Source organism: Leptosomus discolor, unplaced genomic scaffold, assembly GCF_034619465.1.
Source record: "Leptosomus discolor isolate bLepDis1 unplaced genomic scaffold, bLepDis1.hap2 HAP2_SCAFFOLD_80, whole genome shotgun sequence".
In the NCBI taxonomy this organism is placed as follows: domain Eukaryota; kingdom Metazoa; phylum Chordata; class Aves; order Leptosomiformes; family Leptosomidae; genus Leptosomus; species Leptosomus discolor.
Genome location: NW_028237973.1, coordinates 401,674 through 418,959, shown reverse-complemented (window position 1 = coordinate 418,959; position 17,286 = coordinate 401,674).

The window sequence follows — 17,286 nt, the reverse complement described above, 5'->3', positions numbered from 1 at the left end:
TCGAAGCTGTCCTTTGAGCATTTCCTAATCCTACTGCAGCTGAAGTGGGTCAGGTACCTCAAAAGCATCTCTTGACTGACCCAGCTGATCTCTGCACTTGTCCACATGTGAAGGCGGAAAATACCCGCTTTGAGTAATGGCCTCATTAATGCCTTTAGCCTTAGGGTCTGGGTATGGACTCTGACAAGCAGGAGGAGTTGAATAGACCTTCTGATGGGTCTCCCCCTGTTGCTGCTAGTGTTTCTGTAGGGATCCTTCATCTGTTAAGTACAGTTCTTGCCTCCTGTCCCACTCCTCTCTCTCTGCTGGTTTCAGCTGGTAGTGAAAAGTCGGGGGTTTTCTCCATTTTTCCCTTTCTAAAGCAAGGGGTTTATATGTAAAAAAAAAAAAAAAAAAAAAAAAAAAAAAAAAAAAAAAAAGCTAATGCTGCCTTTAACTGAATGTTGCCCTGCCCTGTCGGTCCTGTGCTGCTTCTGACTGCAAATGAGCCTCAACACGCAGGACAAGTGGAGGGTGGGAGGTGAAAATGATGCCTTGCTGTAGCTGGAGTTCCAGGGCAGTAACCTGGGGGGCTCCAAACCAGGTGCCTGGTGTCGTGCTCTGCCTAACGGGGCAGTGAGCTGGCTGAGCCAGATCTGAACACCCTCTACAACCAGAGCTTGGCTTGGGCTGCTTTGTATGCTGACTGCTTTAGATAAAACAGCTGTGTGTACAGCTGAGCCTCTGGACTATAAAAACTGAACACCGTGTTACGAGCAGGAGGCTCTCCCAGCAACATTCGCTGCAGATTGGTTCATGTTCTCCCACTCTTCCATAAACAAACCCAAGGTAATACTGAATTTACTGCATGAGCTGTGTTTAACAGACTGCTTTGTTATTTCTCCTTCCACTAGAAGGCCCTTCCAGAATCAGCAGCAGCACAGCAAATACATTGAACGAAAAGAAGCCGGTGTTAAACTGTCTTGTTTAGTGTCATCAGGAAGCTGATGGGAATATCCTTAAGTCAAAACTGGTATGGAACTGGAAATGGGTCCAAAACCTCTGCTGTGTGGCCCTTAGTAGGGTTGAAACCTTTTCCTTTCCTGGTGATTAGTTCTAGCTGTCCAGAGCAATGCAAATCAGTTGTGTTAAGTTGGTAGCAACTTGGATCTTTTCTTCTATCCCCAAATGTTTTTCAAAAGAGGTAGTTGTGGCTTCTAAATTGGGTCAAGTTATCTAAAAATCATCAGCAGGATTTTTTTTCTCATTTCTGTTAGTGCTGGGTAAAAGAGTAGAAGTTGATTTGGAAACCTGTAAGCTGAAGGGTGTTTCCCAATAAGTTTCTTTTTTTGCTTTTGTGGAGTCTTCAGCATTTTATTTTCTCCCACAGTACTTGTAGGCTGCAGAAGCAGCCCCGGAGGCACTATGGAATTACTTGTGTAATTAGCTTGGCTCCTGCTAAGGATATAGATTGCCGTCATACTCAGAAGCTGGTTGAAGCGATGAAGCCATGTGGGGTATTTGAAGACGAGGAAGATCTGAATCGCAGGTCTAACAAGGCTGTAAAACTTGTTCACTTCTTCATTTTTTTAGGACAAACGGATGAGTTTTCTTTACAGGCTGGTTGTTCCTGGAAAACTGAGTAACTTGGTCAAAGAATGGATGTCAGACCTTGGTGAGAGCAAGGGAAGGATTTTTTATACGTTCTTCTCAAAACAGCTGAAGCCTTTTGATTTCTTTTCAAGGCCGTACTACTGGGCTTTATGCTAAAGCTCAACTTTTGACTTTCTTCTCAAGTATTGAGTGGAGCCGTTGTAACTGTCATTGAAATAAGGTCTAAAAGATACCTCAGAGGAAGATCTTGAAGTCTTTGGGGCCCCGAATCAGTCTGTGAAGTGGCTCCATCAGTTGACTTGTAGCAGTTCACAAAGCTCGAACAAGGTGTTGTGGGGGAGGTAGATGGTAAATGGGCACTGATTTGCCCCAAACAGCCTGCAGCACCCAGTCTGCTTCGACATTGTGACAGGAGATTTGCCTTTTGTATAGCTGCTTCATGTGTGCCTGCTGCAGGGAAGAACAACCATAGGTCTTATTTTGGGTAAAGTAATGAAAGGAATGCTACATTGGGGTGGGGGTTGGGGGGTGTGCTTTTGGGTTTTTTGAGTTGCAAGCACTCACTGCAGAAAACCAGCATCAGTCTGTTAGACTAACCACTGGGTACGGGCCTGAGAAGACACTTTATGGAGGCTGTTCTGGTAATGGTGGTGACGGGAGCCTCGGTGGAGTTGACAGCATTTGTGTTTCCTTTCAGCAGAGTGCTTTACCTGAGGAGAGTTGAGAGCAGAAGGAAATGACTTGTGTTCTTCTGGTTGTTTGATCCAGCCTTGTTCTTCCTTCATTAAACCGCCTGTAATTGCCATGCTATGGAATCAATTAGTGCTGTGTGTGAGCTGGTGGCTCCGTGAAGGCGCTGTAGAGCATTCAGCCTAAAGCAATGCAGGGGCAGCAGGCCCACCCCAGCTCAGATGCCCCTTTCCGCTGAGGAGGTACATCCATGTGACGATTACTGGGTGAACAGTCTCAGTTCTGTTGAAGCTGCTCTAGACTGAGCTGCGGATGGGAGCAGTCTGACCTTCAGCCATCCGGTGTCCCAGCAGGGTTGAGATTAATGGAGGAGAAAGAAAAGGACAAGGCTGCTGGGGAAGGACAGGAGGAGCAGAGCAGGAAGGAGGATGGGAGGACAGTGTGAGTGACAGTGGCAGGGAGAGGGGATGGAGGAAAGAAGAGAATGAGATGAAGAGGAGGCAAGCAAACAGGAGGGCGCAAGCGTGGGGTCAAACCCTTTCTCTCTCTCTGGAGAAAAGCTGCTACTTAGCTGAGTCATGTTTTTCTGCCAAACAACTGCTCTTTTAACGTAATAATGATGGTGATGCTGCAGACCGTGGAAGACAGAAAACTCTTTCCTTGTTCTCTTTGATCTATAAGAGTTGCTGAGGTAGTGTGGGTGGCCCTTGTGGCTAACTGCTGTGCGGCAGGAGTGTATTGTGAGGGGTGTTTGTGAGAAGATCCAACAGGAATGCCCAGTATAAACCCCTTGAATCCACTCAGTCATTGCTTCAAGGGAGTCATGCCTTTTCGTCTCCTTTTGCCAGCTTACATAACCCAGAAGTGATGTGAGTTGCAGGGCACAGAGAGAAGTGTCCGAGTTTTTAGACTGGGGAGGGGTGAGGGTGTTGCAAGGAGATGTTGAGTGCTGTATTTAATTTATGGTTTATCAGCATTTGGATGACGGATGTTCTATCCCCAGTCTGGTAGGCAGAGGTCTGTGAAGCAGATGAGGCAAATCTTAGGGAATGAGCTGGTGGAAGACTTGCCCGCTGGCAGGAGAGGCCTAGAATGGACAAGTGCTGCTTTTGATGGAACGTTTCCTGTAATGCCTTATTTCGCTTCTAGATTTGGCTGTTGCTTTGAACTGAATTTGATGATCCTTTAAATCTAACTTTCACTGCATTTGCTTGGAAATGCTGAGGTAGGAGAAGCCAATTTTGTTATCTCCAGTCAAAAGTTATATGTGCTGAATGGAGATGATGTCTTGTAACTGGCAACATCTATCCTGAAAATCAAACAACATCGTCGTAGAGATAAAAGAAGGAGAAAAGCCTTTGCCTTTGTATTTGATCTATTGCTGCCATCTTTCCTGCATGCTAACTGAAAATAATTCATCTCTTCACATTGTGTAGGGGTGTGCAGTACAGACCAAAGGTGACAGTTAATTATTTAATGAGGGTAAATGCAACAATGCAGAGAAAGGATTAGAAACACCCAAAGTACTCTAGACTGTAATTCTGAAGAGAAGAGCAGAGCATCTTCCAACTGAAGGAGGCTGTAAGGCAGGAGAAGAAAGGCACAGCAAGAGAGGCCTTGTGGAGCTAGTGTCTGTGAGCAAAGACAGACCCAGGCTGGGAGGGTGCTGGTCCATAGCGAGTTCAGGCTTTGGATGAGACCCCTAGGTAAACTTGGGCAGTTGGCAGACATAATAGTAAAACATCAGAGAAAAATGTTAATTAAAAGTCCATGAGCGTAGTAGTGCTTTATGTTAGAAGACTGATGTGCCAGGAAATAGATTTCGCAAAGCTCCATCCTGGTTGATAAGGGTGGACGGGGACACGTGCTTTTGAAGTCAGACACACGCAAAGTTGTCTTCATCCAGCTCTTTTTGCTGTGCATAGCGTGGCTGTCCCTGGCGCTGCACGGAGGGAATACGGAAGGCAAAGACAGGACCTGAACAACTGCTCCTTCCTCTCCTGCTGATGTGTTACTATGGCACGTGTATTCGTTTTCGTGTTGTCATCGATAGACGGTGATACACGGGCCTTTGGAGATCCCGATAGAGAGTCCCACTGGGAGAGGCACAGTATAAACCTCTCGTCTATCTCTGGGTTTCTCACAACTGTTAGCGTGAAGTCACGTCACATCAGATCTATAGAGAAGCCTGCTCAGCACCACGGTGAGGATATGTCGACCAGACACACCTTAAACTGGTAAGGAGGGCAGCCGAGGTGAGGGGGGATCCTGGGGGGCAGAGTACTTGCTTGAAAGATGTGAGAGGATGTGACTGTTTTGTGTTCTACATGAGCGCTTTAAGCGTGACTGAGTTCCTGAGTTTGTGTTAATAGCTCTCGCATACTGCAAGTGAGCGCTGTAAGACAGGAATTTGCTCTCGACAGCTCCCTCCAAGGAAGTTGTAGTGAGGCTGGTGTTGGTCTCTTCTCCCAAGTAACTAATGACAGGACAAGAGGTAATGGCCAGGGCAGACTGGCTATTAGGAAAAATTTCTTTACTGAAAGTGTGGTCAGACATTGGCCCAGGCTGCCCCGGGAGGTGTTGGAGTCACCATCCCTGGAGGTGTTCAAAAGACGTATAGATGTGGTGCTTAGGGACCTAGTTTAGGGGTGGGCTTGGTCGTGTTAGGTTAATGGTTGGACCTGATGATCTTAAAGGTCTTTTCCGACCAAAACGCTTCTCTGATTCTATAACATTTTTTCGGTCATTTTTCGAGTGAAAAGACAAATGTATTTGGTAGAATGGCAGTTCCCCTCTCGGCTGTTACAGAGGTACCACTGGCACTAGAGAAGATCCTACAGACAGCTCTGTGCTGTATTATCCAGCCACGTGGTAGTTAGTCTTGGAGAATGCTGGTTCTGCAGGGAAGCCCAATATGTGAGGTACCCACCAGCAGGATAGATGTTTGCATGTGGGTTTATGCCGTGTTTATCTGGGTGTTTGGGAGTTGTCCAGAACTGGCATTATTGTGACCATTTCTCAGAGAAATAAATCTCTGTTGAACATGGGTTCTTGATGCATCAGAGGGAAGGCAGCTTCTCTCAGCCTTTGTTCCACTCACGCTTTATCAGGGTCACTAAAAGTGGGCTGAAGTGAGATTTGTCAATCGTAAAAGGCTCAGGAGATGGATGACCACAAGCGATGTTACTTTTGAGAGTTGTTAAACTAGGAGGGAGGTGAGAAATGGACGCAGACGCAGACTGACTGACTTCCCAGCCAGTCAAACCCTAGATTGGGGTGGCACCAAGGCTAAGTTTAAATGTTCTTCAGGTGGAGTTTTTCATTCAGTAAGGCCTGCAATTGGCTGGTAGGTGTTGGCTGTGCAGGTATATGGGGAAAATGACAGGCTTTCCAATTCAGGAAATTGCACTGGAGATTTAAAGCAATTGTTCATCCATATAGTTTGAACGCAGAGCTGCGGCTTTCAGCGATTGGATCAATTTTGAAATGCCACCCTCCCTCGTAAGATGTCCGAGACTTCAGCCAAGGCTTTGGCACTTTCTGCCTGTTTTCCCAGTCCCTGGTTTCTGCATCTTTACAGGAGAGAACCTAGAGAGCTACAGGAGCTCGCAAAAGAGGCATCCTTAGCAGCAGTGGTGGAACTCAGTGTTAGGATTTTGAGAATTTAAATGCAGATTCTTAAGCCCGCAGGGTTCCCTGGTATGCTGCAAATGAATTGTATCAGGATGGGGTTTAGCTTTTAGTCAGACAGCAGTGATCATTTCAGCAAGATGGGTTTGCGTTATTAAGCATTCAAAATCCAGTGTAAAGCTCCTAAAATACACGGTGTTGTCCACAAATACAGAACCGTCTGGTTGTGCCTGCACTGAATCCCCAGGAAAACAAGTGAAGCCTTAAATCATTATGCCATGAAGAGCAGAGTTGATTTAAAATGAGTTTCATGCCCTTTTTTTCCTATCACAGTCCTAACTTTCTTTTGATTGTAAAGTTAATCCTGGTTTTAGCTGTGTATTTTGGTAGAGAAGAGAATGATTGCATCTAGTGTAGAAGCTACTAACTTGAATGGTAAGGTGTCAACCAAAATTTGTGAAAGTAATCTTAGAGGTAGCATGGGAGCTTGGTCAAGATGTGTGAGGCTGCGGCTGTTCAGTATTCTAAATGCTCCTTCTTTCCACTTGACATCTACAGGGCACTCCAGAGCAGTGGGCCAGGCTGGTCCAGACCTCCAGCGTAACAAAACTGGAGCAGAAGAAGAACCCACAAGCTGTTCTAGCTGTTGTCAAATTCAGACTGGGTACAGGGTATACTTGTTTTGTGCGTTTTATGAGTTATTGTGGGATCCTTTGAGCAATGTGTTCGTGTTCCAGAGGAAGAGAATTTTTTGGGATGCTTTGTGACACAGCACATTTTTCAGGGCTGCTGTCATGATGTCACGGGAACGTTGGCCCAGAGGAGAAGGAAGGTGTCAGTGCCCAGAGCAGCCTTTGTAGCACGCTCCTTCCAGGAGGGTGTGACGAGAGTGCCCTTTTGTCCCCTTGGTTGGGCCCCATCTGCAGACTTGTAGTGTAGCGCTGCAAAGGTGAAGGAGCAAGTCTGTGGTGTGCTCTTCAGTGTTCTTTTGCCTTTGGCCCATTCCTTCTGTTTTTTGCTAGACAAAGTGTGGCTGATGACGGATCTAGCAGGTAAGCAGAGGGGTTTACTAGGTGCAGGATATCTGGCTTCTGTATCGATGTGTCCTTTTGCTGTTCCTTAATAACCAAGTTGATTTTCCAACAAAAATACCATTAAGGTACCGATAGTGCAGAGGAGGCCACAAAGGTGGTGAGGGGGCTGGAGCACCTGCCCTGTGAGGACAGTCTGAGAGAGTTGGTGTTGTTCAGCCTGGAGAAGAGAAGGCTCCGGGGAGACCTTCTCGCGCCCTTCCAGTGCTTAAAGGGGGGCTACAGGCAAGGTGGGGAGGGACTCTTTGTCAGGGAGTGCCGTGATAGGACGAAAGGTAACGGTTTGAAACTGAACGAGGGGAGATTTCAATGCGATCTTGGGAAGAAATTCTTTCCTGGGAGGGTGGTGAGACACTGGAAGAGGTTGCCCAGAGAAGCTGTGGCTGCCCCCTCCCTGGCAGGGTTCAAGGCCAGGCTGGATGGGGCTGGGAGCAACCTGGTCTGGGGGAAGGTGTCCCTGCCCACAGCAGGGGGTTGGAACGAGATGGTCTTTAAGGTCCCTTCCAGCCCAAACCATTCTACGAAAAGAAGCTGCTTTAGCTCTTGGGCAGAGCAGAAGCATTGACTGTTAAAGAGCAATTTGCATTTTCTTCATCAAATTTCTGTTTATTTTATTGGCTGGCAAAACCGGGCAAAACATAGACACCAGAAACTCTAGAAAAAGAGTAGCCTAGTATATTGTCCTGCTGTCTTGCTTGCTATGTAAAATAGCTGTTGCTGCTGGCGGGCTGTTGTGAAAGAGAAATGCTATCTGTTTGGATTTACTTGTTTTGTGGGGTTCCCCCCATCAGGCAGTTTTATAACAGCATCTGGTTAATTCTCCCTTGCACGTTGCAGGTGAAAGCGCCCATGGATACCCAGAAGCCCGTCCTTCGGTGAGTGTGAAAGGAACCTCTTCCTTCCATGGCGTTTCAGAACTGTGGAGCAGGCTGTGAGCTTTGCCTTTGGTGACAGAGTGCCAGCCTCGCAGGCTGAACGAAAATACCTTTTAGTGTCTATGCAGCGGCAGTAAAGGGGTCACTGGCTGTTCTCTAATTTTCTGTTCAAGAACTTTTAGACAGATGAAAGTCTGGTTCTGCAGACAGAAGATCGCTTGCTGTTCTTGGGCATGGTGGAATATATCATTCACAACAGTATTCAGTACTGTCTAATTAATCCATTTTAATTTTTAACAACTTAGTGTCGATTTCTGTTACTTGTTATGATTTCTCCTTAGTACAGCTGGATGTGGAGCTGAATATAGATAAGGTTAGAATTGATACGTAAGTGACTGGAACCATTGCAAGAAAGTTTGAAATAATCCTCCACTCTAATGAATACTGGATTGCATAGCAATCCCAGAGATGTAGTCATGCCCTCCCCGTGAATATTGACCAGCTTTAGTAGTGTTGATGTGAGTGGACTGAATAGCAAATGACTGAACGGGGATTTGGCCTTTATTTTCGAGTATCAAGCACCTTAATTTGAGGTTTGGGATTACACAGCAGAGAGCGTGTCTAACAAAATGAAAGTCATCTTTGAATAGTCACACTTCAGATTTTCAATTGATGCCACTTTCATCATCTTGCTAAAACACACCTTTAAAATGAAGTTTGGGGTTCAGCAGAGCACCGTAAGCCTTCCCCATGGCTTTTCCCGTGGGTACGGGTGCATTGGCAGATGCTGTGGCAGTTTGCTCTAGCAGACGTAGGCAGTGGTGAGACAGTCCAGACGGGAGCTTTCAAAAGTTACTGACTCAGAGAATGCTGGTTGGATGTCACAGTGCAGGGAAAAGCAGACTCAAGTGTGGTGTGATTATCAAACCTCCCAAGTGCCAGAATGGGGACTGTCACTCACGCTGCTGGCTGTCTGTCCACAGAGCACAAAACCAGCCTCACAACCCCCACCAGCTCCCTCTGTTTCTGAAGGAGAGGATGAAGGTGATGAAGAAGAGGAAGAGGACAACAAACCTCCCCCTGTTATCGCCCCGTGGCCTGAACATACAAAACCAGTAAGTCCCAGCTTTGGTCAGCACTGCAGCGGGTGTCATTCAGAGCTACATGTTTCGGATCAGACAGCATTTGCCGTCCACGGATGAACGGGCTGGAGTCCTACCGTGACCCAGTGCTTCACCCACGTCACCGACACCAGGAAAGTGTGCCTTGAACTTTCCCATGTAGTCATGAGTTTCCTGTGATTCTGAGAGGGACCGTGTGTTCATCAGTATCAGATAAGAGGCAGCACTGTGTCTGTTAATGCCAGCGGTGTCAACGTGAGCAGCTCTGCCCAAAGTGCCTGTATGGGCTCTCTGGCATCAGCGGAGAGAGCGGTCATCAGACACAGTCCACCCCCTTGCGGGATCCTTAGGAGAAAGTGTCCCCTGGAGGTAGCCGTCGCTCTCCGCAGGCTGTACAAGTAGGTAAATGAAGAGCTTAGGCTGCCCCCTTAGCTTTTCCATGGCTGCAGTTTGGTGAGGAGAATCCTGCACAGCTCTGCCTTGTGAAGAGAAGGGAGGTCTCTGAAGGACTGGAACGCAGTTCCTCGTGGCCACTCCCTACGGCTTGAAATCCTGATGAGAAGTCAGTTCCACCATTGTGATCAGAAAAGGGAGATGCTTCCTGCTTCTGTTCAGACACTTGCGTAGCAGCTAAAGAGTCGTGTCGTTACCCGAGAAAACACACGAGCATCAAGGCACAAGGCTCTGGGGCCCTGGACAGACCTATTTCTGTATCCTTGCACCACAGTAAATTCATTGTTTGAGGCATCTTTTCAGAAAATCAATGAAAATTGAAAAAGAAACTGACCATGAACTTGTGTAAAGCCAGCCTTTCACTTTTGTCTGTTGAGGTTGAGAAGGGGAGAGCAAACCCAAACATTTTAAGAGCCCTGGATGGGGCAGACAGCATCTTCCTAAGGGTTTGCATTTGAAACACGATCTCAGGGGCATCTCTGCAAGCTGCTTTTCTGACGCAAAATACTTTCTCGTCACAGACCTACACCCGCTCTGTAATTGAACCTGCGGCTGCACCAGCACCAGCTGAAGGAGCCACCACTCGCCAGCCTGAAAACTCAAATGCTTTGTACAGAGACACGGACCGGTGGCGAAAGAAACCCGAAATGAGCGATGAGGAGATCCTAGAGAAACTGAGTATGTGTTCTGTATTTCTTGTCTGATAAAGCAGTGTGTGCTCTACGCGTGTCTCGGGGTTACAGGTGCTCAGTGTTCATCCTCAGTTCAGTGTCGCAGCGTCCCGACTCCCTACACGAACTGTGACTGTGCTGAAGAGGAAGCGAGAGAGCGCTCTGGGTGTTCCTTGTGCCGCCGAGGGCAGCTGTGACGCGGTTGGATTTGCCTGAGCTGCCTTCTCCGCTGAAGGCAGAAGCAGAGATTGTTTCTGGTTGAGCAGAAGGCTGTGACCTCCTGACTGGCCTAGCGAACACCTGTGTGCTAATGGCCAAATGGACCAGAAGATTTGGGTTCCTGAGTGATCTTTAGACTCCTGATTCTCGGCAGTCATTGGAGCCAAATATACTTTGCAGAAATCTGTTGGGCTGTTGGTTTGGGATTGCTTTGCTTTGTGGTTTTGTTGGGTTTGGTTTCTTTTTTAACCCATAGACAACCACAGCACTAAGCTGATTCTTTCAGCCTCAAGGAGCTCTCCTGCCCCAGATACTCCATTGGTGACATTTTTATGCCTGCTGTTACTACTACTGCTTCTACTAATAGATGGGAGTTCATTTTCATAAGAATTCTCTGTTTTTGTCAGAGAGAACTCCTTTGAAAGAACATCAGTTGGCACTGTGGATAGAGAGGAGGAGGTGTTTTCAATGTGCCCCAACAGAAAAAAGAAAAAACTTTTATAACAATCCTTGTTTTATTTCTTAGCTTTATGCTTCTAAAGATGTACCCGAGACACATCTGCGTGGCTCGATCAGGTAAAACTGCACTGCAGGCGTGTCTCAGGAGGCAGCCTGCAGCACATCCACTGTATATCCTTCCGATACGGGGCACTTTGTCATAGCTCATTCCCAGCCAGTTCATACCATTAGAATCCTGACCGTTGGCCCCAACCCCTGGCTAGGCCCTACTCTAGGAAAAGACACCAAGCCCTTTGTGATTCTGCAGTACAAGAGCTTAATCTGCTTCTTGCACTTCATAACGGCCAGTGCTGTGTTCTCAGGTGGAAACTTGTTGGGTCCATAGCACAGCCCAGTTTACTCTGTGTCTGCTGTTGACTGTTAGGACAGCAAGTGGATGGAGCTACACCTCCTCGTGTGTGATCTCAAAGCCAACACCATTCTGTCTGTAACGGGGACAACAGCTTGTAAAGGGGTGCAGTCTGGCTGTGGCTTCTTCACAGCGGCTGTCAGTGCTCGTCCTTGTGCTGTACCACCCTTTCTGTCGCACCTGCCCTGCCGCTGATGGCTGGTGTGACTGCAGAGGCTGAAGCCTTCCTCAGCTGGGAGATTTCAGCTGCTCCTGTAGAGTTCTCTGCACCCTTAGCAGGTTGACAGGACTCTCAAGAACTGAATCTCAGTGCCATGAGGGAGTATCCAAGGTCTCAGTTCAATAGCTTTAGCTGAGGGCACAATGAAGTAAATTCCAGGGCAGAGGGTTCCTTGCAGGTATGTTAGCTTATAAAGGGAGGAATTAGAGCATCTTCAACAGAGGCTAAATGTTTGAGGCAGGCTTTGCAAAACAGTGTTAGCAGGGGGTGTAGCCGGTGGTGGGGTTGCCCCGTCGTCTTGCCGTGCTGGCAGGCAGGATTCCTGGCTAGGCATCCAGTCAGATGCCCATGTGGATGCTGAAGCCCTCTGCTCCAGAGAAAAGGCCTGGACAGGGGAGGGAGGTGTTTGTTCCTACTTCCAGTGAATGGTGCATCACCTGGTTTTGCTTTGGATGCACAGGTGAACAAAGAAGCCTGTGTTTGTGTTGGTGATACAGGAATATTGCCAGATGGGTCAAACAAAATACACTGTGAAACACTGAAAGTCTTCCTCCTGAACTAAGATTCTTCAAGTATTTCAGTGATGTACGTTGCAAGTGAAACCTTGAGAAGTCATTTGCATTGAGTGATCACCTTCATTGTTTGTATTTTATCTGGGAAACTACCGGACCAGAGAAAGCAGTATGTTTTTTTTCAGTTATTCCTTCAGATTAGTGTAGCAGATCTTGGCTCTTTCACTCAACACAAACATGGCACCCTAATGACTGCTTGCTCTCCTCGCCGTTCAGACCGCCTGCAACTCCGAGTGGGCCAGAAGCCGTCAGGCAGCGCACGCTTCCCTGTTGGCCTTCAGTGGCAGCTGAGCTTTTTTCTGTGTAGCTCCCTATTAATATTTTCGATATATCTTCGGTTATAAAATATATTTTCTATATGTCCCTCTATCAATTCCCCCCTTTTCTGTTAAGTGAATTCTTTTACTTGGCTATTCTGGTTGGTATAATGCTTCGTACATTGAAGTTATTCTTCTAACTATACGCCAAACCCACATATATAGGGTCCCTACTAGAAATAATAAAATAGCGGTAGCTATCAACAACACTACTATTGGATGCATTAGGAGGTTGAAAAAGTCCAGTGTCTGAAGGTGACCACCCAAAAAGTGTATCCCACCATTTGTGTTCTCCATCCTTTTTGACCCTTTTCAAGACCCTACTTATCTCATTTGCCTCATGATGAACAGTTATTAGAGTTTCCTTTCCATTATTCTTGGCTTCCTCTAATATCTGCATTAAGTCTGGGTGTTTCAACAACCTTTTTGTCACTGCTAAATCCATCCCTGTAGGTGTGGGTTCTAGTTCAGAAATTAGTGTATAGTTTGATCTCAGGATTTGATGAGAAACCACAGGAGCAAAGTAGCTAAAGTCACATCCTGTGATGGTGGTAAAATTACAAATACAGAAGTTCGAGTGATTCCTGGTGTCTATTTCTACTCCTTCTACAGACACAAAGCGACATGTTGTTCTTAAACAAGCACAACCTTTTCCTGCATAGACAACAAGATTTCAATGGTAATCTTATTTCACCACGTGCCCAGACCCAGGTTACAAAGACAGGTTGTGTTAGAGTAAAATTATGCCAACAATCCAAGATACTGCAAGGCTTTCTATTTGTTGTGTTTGTTATTATATTGGATACAGCTATCTGGTTTGCCCTTTTGTAGGAAGTTCCGTTAATTCCTCAGTATCCTACGCTTATGTTTTGACCCAGCATTCCCTGCAGTTGAGGCATCATTCTCTGAAGGTCTGTGCTCCAATAATTTTTGGGCTACACTTCATTTTTATGCATAACCACGGTGGCAAGGCTTAAGCTTTTTCTATCAGAGAGCGATCCCATATCCCCAGTATATTCAATATGAGCTTGGGTCCATGGCCATTCTGGGGTGTTGCTGTTCGACCCTTGGGTTACGATAACTACAAATACAACAATTTTCCTGACTAAATCTTGGCAGGCCGAGTTACTAAACACTTCTGGCTGCAATATACTCATTTTGCTCGGCAAAGCTTTAGTTTCAGTTCATCCTCACCCTGTGTTACTTTCCAAGGAGTTTTAGGAGCTTTCTTCACTCAGGAGTGGTGAATCCAGGCGCTTTGTTCCCTGATCTTGATTGCCGTGAAAGAGGTAAGAAGCACTTGGTATGGTCCTTCCCACTGTGGCTCCACAGTTTTCTCTGTAAGAGACTTAACATACACCTAGTCTCCAGGTTGTATGTTATGCACTGACCCACCCAAACCCCTGCATCGGGTTCCAAACACCTGTTTTTCAATTTTACGAAGCTGTTTCCCTAATGCCACCATATAGGAAGTCATCAATTCTTCACCAATTTGTGAAGAGGTTCCCTTTTGTACCCCATAGGGTCGCCCATATAGGATTTCAAATGGGCTTAGCCCTTCTTTAGCTCGGGGTCTAGTTCGTATCCGTAGCATTGCTAGGGGTAGAGATTGTGGCCAGGCCCGATTGGTTTCTTGTCCTAATGTAACAATCTGTTGTTTAATCAAGTGATTCATGTTCTCCACCTGGCCACTGGATTGTGGCCGGTATGGAGTGTGTAGTTGCCAATCTGTCCCTAGATGGTGGCTTATTTTTGGCACAACTTTGGAGATGAAGTGCTGCCCTCTATCTGAGGACATCACCGCTGGGACTCCAAACCTGGGTATGATTTCTTGTAGCAACACCTTGGTCACCTCTCGAGCTTTAGCTGTTCTGCATGGGAAGGCTTCTGGCCAGCCTGAAAAGGTATCAGTTGGTACAAGCAAGTATTTATACCCCCCTTTTCTAGGAAGTTCTGAGAAATCAGTTTGCCAATGTTGTCCCGGACAATTCCCTTTCCCAATTTGGCCCATTTCTGGTTTTGGGACAATTTTTGGATTAGTCTGGAGGCAAAGGTCACATTGCTGAGTCGCTTGTCTGAGAGTGATGTATAAATATCGAGCTGTCCCGTGTCTGATAAGGTATTTGTGTAATGCCTCCGCCCCCCAGTGTCCCTTCTTGTGTTCCTCCCGGACCAATGGCCAAACCGTATAAGAGGGGACTATGAGTTTCCCATGTGATGTTACAGCCTACCCATCCTCATTGTCTGTTCCTTCCAAATCTGTGATTAACTTTCGATCCTCCTTAGTGTATTCTGGCTTACCTTCTAGGGTTATCTGTCCGTCTGGGACTAGTGCTCCCTCTACCTGTACTGTTTCTTTAACTGCCTGTTTTGCCTCTCTGTCCGCCAGTTCGTTTCCTCTTTCCAATTCAGTGCTCGCTTTCTGGTGTGCCCTGATGTGCATAAATGCCACTTTTTCAGGAAGTTGGATTGCATTCAAAAGTCTTAAAATTTCCTTTGCGTGCTTGATAGTCTTTCCTTGGGAGTTCAACAGTCCTCGCTCCTTCCAAATTGTTCCGTGGGCATGTACCACTCCAAAGGTGTATTTAGAATCAGTCCAAATATTCACAGCCTTTCCTTCGGCCCTCTCCAGGGCCCGAGTGAGGGCTATGATCTCGGCCTTTTGTGCTGAAGTGTCAGCCGGTAGTGGTCCAGATTCTATTACCTTTTCAGCAGTGGTGATGGCGTACCCAGAATGTCATTTTCCGCCGAGGATATAGCTGCTCCCATCTGTGAACCAGTGCTCTACCCCATCCATGGGGGTATCCTTTAGGTCCATGCGGCTAGAGTACGTGGTCTCAATCGTCTCGAGGCAGTCGTGGTCCACTGGTTCTCCAGCCTTCCCACTAAGAAATGAAGCTGGGTTGACAATGTTAGTGGTCACAATCTCAACATCATCCTGCTCGACCATGATAGCTTGATATTTCAGGAATCTCTGTGGGGAGAGCCAATGTCCCCCTTTCACTTCAAGGACTGTAGACACTGTGTGAGATAGGAAACCAGTCATTTTCTGACCCAGGGTAGACTTCTGAGGTTCCTGGACATTCAGGATGACTGCTGCTACCGCCCTTAGGCAGCCAGGCCACCCTTTGGCAGCAGCGTCCACTTGTTTGGAGAAGTACGCCACAGCTCGTCTGTATGGTCCCAGGTCTTGTGCCAGTACTCCTAACGCTATTCCCTGCTTTTCATGGGAAAATAGGAGAAATGGTCTACTCACATCAGGGAGTCCCAGTGCAGGTGCTGACATCAGGGCCTTCTTCAGCTGATGGAATGCCCGATCTGACTCAGCATCCCATTGGAGGTGACTTTGACTGGATTTTATCAGGGAATACAGTGGTTTGGCCAGCAGGCCATAGTCACGTATCCAGAGCTGGCACCACGCCGTCATTGCCAGGAAGGTCCGCAGTTCTTTTACAGTCTGTGGCCGAGGGGTCTGGCATAGGGCTTCTTTCCGGGCTTGCCCCAAGGACCGTTGCCCTGCACTGATCTCAGAACCCTAAGTATGTAACCTGCTGCAAAGTCACTTGTGCCTTGTTTGGGACACTCGGTACCCCTGAAGCCCAAGAAAAGTTAATAAACTTACAGTCCAGGTGACACAGGCTTCTCTGGTTTTAGTTGCAATGAGGATGTCATCCACGTATTGTAGTATTTTTCCTTCTTCCAATGGTGGTTCCCGTAATCCCAAATCTTTCGCTAGTTGGTTTCCAAAGATGGTAGGGCTGTTCTTGAAACCTTGTCGCAACACTGTCCTTGTGAGCTGGGTCTTCCGACCGCTCTTAGGGTTTTCCCACTTGAATGCAAAACTTTTCTGACTGGCTTCATGGAGAGGGAGGCAAAAGAAGGCATCTTTTACTTCTAAAACTGTAAACCAAATTAAATCAGGGGTTAAGGTGATTAGCAAGGTATGTGGATTGGCAACCCCGGGGTATAGAACCTCTGTTATTTTGTTAATGGCCCTCAGATCTTGGACTATTCGATAGGACCCATCTGGTTTTCGGACCGGGAGAATGGGGGTATTGAACTCCAATTCACATTCCCTCAATAAGCCCAATTCTAGGAATCGCTCTATTTTCAGGTGAATCCCTTCCCTGTCTTCTTTCTTTAGTGGGTATTGTTTGATTCTTACCGCTCTCTGTCCATCCTTCAAATTTCTTATTATTGGTTGGGCATTCTTGGCACGTCCTGGGGCATCAGTCACCCAAACCCCGGGGCAGACCTGATTAATGATCTCCTCGTCGATTTGTCCTTCTATGGGAATATTCACCAAAGACAAGCTCATTATTTGTACATATTGATCATCATTTACCTCCAGAGTAATCTCACCCTTTTTGAATTTTATCGTGGCCTCCAGCTGTTCCAATAGGTCTTTTCCCAACAGGGAATTCGGTGAATTTGGCATAGACAAAAATTTATGGATGCCTACCTGCTTGACCAGTTTATATTTTAATGGTTCATAAAAATAAGCTTTGTCACTCTGGCCAGTTGCTCCCTTTACCATGACATAGTCATTTCCTAAAGGCATTAAAGCTTGATTCAAAACTGAGTATGTTGCCCCCGTATCAACTAGAAACTCCTTTTTTTTTTTTTTTTTCTTTTTTTTTCTCCTCATTTCGTTGTAATCAATGGATCCTCTAATCAGTCCATTACATGTGCGATCGTTTTTCTTGGGTTATCCCGCCACCTATTGTTCCCCTGACGCTGTCGCTCCAGACATTCCCTTTTCCAGAGACCATTTTTTTTACATATAGCACATTGATCCCTGCTCAGGGGCGCCGGTCCACGTCTCATCCTGGATTTAGGTTTCCATTCTCTCTCTTCTCTAACTACTGCCACCAATTTGCCTAGACTCTGCTTATAATTGTCCTCTCTGTTGCTAAACACCCTCCAAGCCTCTTCCAATAACACTTCCAAGTTTCGACTATTTGGT